The sequence below is a fragment of the Lagopus muta genome, chromosome 14, assembly GCF_023343835.1.
Source record: "Lagopus muta isolate bLagMut1 chromosome 14, bLagMut1 primary, whole genome shotgun sequence".
Classification (NCBI taxonomy): Eukaryota; Metazoa; Chordata; class Aves; order Galliformes; family Phasianidae; genus Lagopus; species Lagopus muta.
In genome coordinates this window covers 9,465,455-9,468,902 of record NC_064446.1, presented here as the reverse complement: position 1 = coordinate 9,468,902, position 3,448 = coordinate 9,465,455, and the positions used below count along the sequence as shown (strand labels likewise).

The window sequence follows — 3,448 nt, the reverse complement described above, 5'->3', positions numbered from 1 at the left end:
GCCGAGGGCAAAGAGCTCTGTCCCCCTTAATCCCTCCCTCCCTCATTCCAATTCAGTCTGGGGCTCTCATTACTATTACCACACTATAAGGGGTAACTGCTTAAGGTTGTTGTATTTGGCTTGGTATGAGTCAGAGCTATAGCCTAAGACTAATTTTCTTTACAAGAAAGAAGTTTTTACTTTGAGCAGTTTTGCTGTTTTGACCAAACAAAATTGTAGTTCTACACACTGCTTAATGAATCCTAAAACAATTCTCATCCTTCACTGATGTGAATTCCCCTGTTCCTTTTCATCTCTGATGTATTTTGGTAGATAGAAGCCCACAGCTCCCAAACAATGGAGAATTTCTCCCCACATGCCTACTGGTTCTGTGGAGTGGTTATGTAAGATTATGATTGTTTGGAAAAACCTTCCCATCAACAGAGTTCTAGTAATCAATATATTTATCAGTTTGTCTGTTTGTCTGTCTGTCTGTCTATCTATCTATCTATCTATCTATCTATCTATCTATCTATCTATCTATCTATCCATCTGTGTATCTATTCATCTGTCCCTTCAAAGTGCTGAAATTATGTTTCATTTGATTTTAGAGAACTCCTCTGGCATGACACAAATATCAGAGCATTTTACATTCTGACTTTGAGATATCTTTAGATCCGGCTTTGCATGATACTTTACAGATCAAGGACCACATTCTGCTCCCACAGAATCTCTTGATGTTACTAGTAACCAGCATTCATCCATGTAGGCAGGCATTACAAAGAGATGGCTTTACTTGTTGCTGGAATGCATTCACCTTTGGGGTGCAACATATCAACTGTTTAGCAACCTATGACCATGTTCCAGGAGTGGAAGTGAAGAAGGGCGGAACCAAATCCAAGTGAAACTGAGGAAGATCGTGGCAGGCAGAATGCAAGTTGCTTCAGATTAAACTGTCAACCCTCCTCTTCCAGGCCTGCAATTATTAATCTTGAGAAAATTATCATGGGACTTCTAATAAAAAAAAAGTGCTCAAGATTTGGTCTTCCATCCTCTTCAAGTAGACCCTCCTGCCATACTATGCTTTTAATATCCAAAGACCATTGATCAGCCCTAAATTGTTCCCAGGATCAGTCCTCTTCAGAAGAACAATCTAAACTTTGCTATAATCAATAGAAAACAAAGTAAAATAACTTTCTGGGGCCTTTAGAACCAGCTAGGTGGACTTTTACTAAAGAAAAGAGCCAATGGCAGACGATGTGCTATTCCTGCTGGATGTGCCATGAAGGACAACCATGAAGAATAAGGAAGAGCTAGGCTGCTTTTCATTTAAGCTTGTGGTAAGATGCTTAGTACAGGATATCATGTACATATTCTTAAGCTGTTTTATTTAAGTATGATTACTGAGGAAGGTACAGTCATTTCACCACACCCCTGCCCCCCAGGATGATGCATCTTCTTAGGGAGACATCATGTCAAACAGCAAGCTGTGACATTCACAACCATGGGCTGTATCATAAGATAATGTATCTGCCTGGGAAATCTGAAAAAATGCACCGATAACTGCCTCAGGAAAAATAGGGAGATAGAGATGGAAACCATTAAAGGGGAGAGAGAAAGAAAGAGGGAGAGGGAGAGAACATTTGCAGTACTTTTCCTTTTGAGACCTGACTAGCTGACAAAATAACTAATTCAGGTGCTTTCTAATGTGCAAAATAACTTCTAACATTCTGCCATGTAAGACAAAACAGCCCTTGTTTACTAACTATTAATCATCCTTTATGAGTTCTATTCAGTTGAGCATTGTCAGCTCCATGGGCAAAAAAAAGGCCTGAGCATCTTCAGGAAATTGTTCTAAACCCAAGAGACACCTCTGAGCACTGCTCTGCCTTCAGCATGTGATGGGGCTTGCACTTCAGTGTGGTGCAGTGGTGAAGATGTCAGCTTTTGCTATCTTCCCAAGGCCATCTAGATCCGTCTTAGTCTAGAAAAACAGACAAGAGGAAAGAATAACTCTCAGGTTCAAACACATTTTTTCAAAGCTCAGTATAAACTTCTGGCTAATGATTTATGCTGTATCGTTCTGCTTCCAAAGTGGTTATCTGCTCCTTTGTCTAGATGAGAGGGTACCTGAGAAGGTATCCTTTCTAGCTCCTCCATGGGAACAAATAATTTACTGTCTTTGCTTTTCCTGGCTGCAGTGGATTCTGCCAAAGCAAAATAGCCAAGGTCATGTTTCAGCCCGAAACATGCTTCTGTCTTGGTACATGCATACTTTGAGTGGTGTGTGGAAGGACTTCAGGTGTCTTTTACATCCTCAGACCAGTAAAAACTGCCCAAGAGTCTGCTTACCTTTAGCTTTCCAAACAAGTTGTTTAAAATGGCTGCTTCCCATCTTCCTTTTGTTCATTAAACTTGTCTTAGTTGTCTTAGAGTTGAAAACAAAGCCAAGCTCAAGCTCTGGGAGCTGATTTATAGCAAAATCTCCCTACTTCCCAGAGATGGGTGAGTATTCATGGAGATCCCTCATTTTTTCCTTTCCTATGGATCAGTGGCATGCTTCAGTACTTAAGAAAAATCTGTTTCCTTATCCAGTTTATGCAGCAGCAGTAAGGGACTGCAAAGCCATATTTATGAAAAATAATATGGAGATCGTTTCCCACCATGCCTCAGAAGGATCTCTGAACAACACTATTTCAGTGCTGCTCCCAAAGCCCAGTTTGTGTGTCATATGCCTTTTTCCAGTTGTAGAATTAGTTGGCTGTTATCTCCATCTTAAAAGATCTTGAAACTGTGTGGATGAAAAAAAAGAAAAAAAAAAGAAAAAAAAAAAAAAAGGAAATTTATAAGAACTGGTAATGTTTCCACCAGGCCCTTATAAAAATGCAGCAGGACTTAACAGCCCTTACTGCATCTGTTCCATTGAGGAATATGGTAATATTACCTCCCGTGCTTCTGGAAAACAGCCTTTTGGGACCAAATCTGGCTCATGCTGATTCCAGTCACTGGAAGAGCTGCTTTTTTTTTTTGCAGCAAGTTCAAGGAGAGCAAAGCATCGCAGTTTGAAACAGTCAAAATTAGTCAAATGTGTCCACAGAACAGGCTGGATTATTGCTGCCTTTGCAACAGGTGATTGCTCCTCTGCACATAAACAGAATAACAGCTGCGGGCAATTGCTGTTTCCTCATTAATTGCGTTTTTGGGCTCACCGAGGTTTTCTGAGTGGTAGAACATTCCCTGTCCCTTGAAATGCTAATCGAAGCATTTGAATATGTTGTTATCCTGACAGCACTCTTGAGAAGGGCTTAAAACTGACCAGCTGTCTAACTGCTCCCCATAAATCACTCGCCTTGACCTAGCGGTACATTTTTCTTCTCTTTCGTGTCTATTTGCTGTTTGATACAGGAGCCTGTGCTGTAACTGCTCATTTAATACCAGACAGTGTAATACCCTTGCAGCCTGCCATGAT

At 40.6% G+C, this 3,448-nt stretch overlaps 1 long non-coding RNA gene across 1 annotated transcript; it reads right to left on the bottom strand.

Moving 5' to 3' along the window:
• Positions 1 to 1,029: 1,029 nt before the first annotated feature.
• LOC125700184 (uncharacterized) lies at positions 1,030 to 3,080 on the bottom strand. The gene is made up of 3 exons (XR_007379803.1): positions 2,924 to 3,080; positions 2,332 to 2,770; positions 1,030 to 1,963 (listed from the first exon to the last, which is right to left on the bottom strand). It is a non-coding gene; the product is annotated as an uncharacterized LOC125700184 (long non-coding RNA).
• Between the last annotated feature and the right edge of the window lie 368 nt (positions 3,081 to 3,448).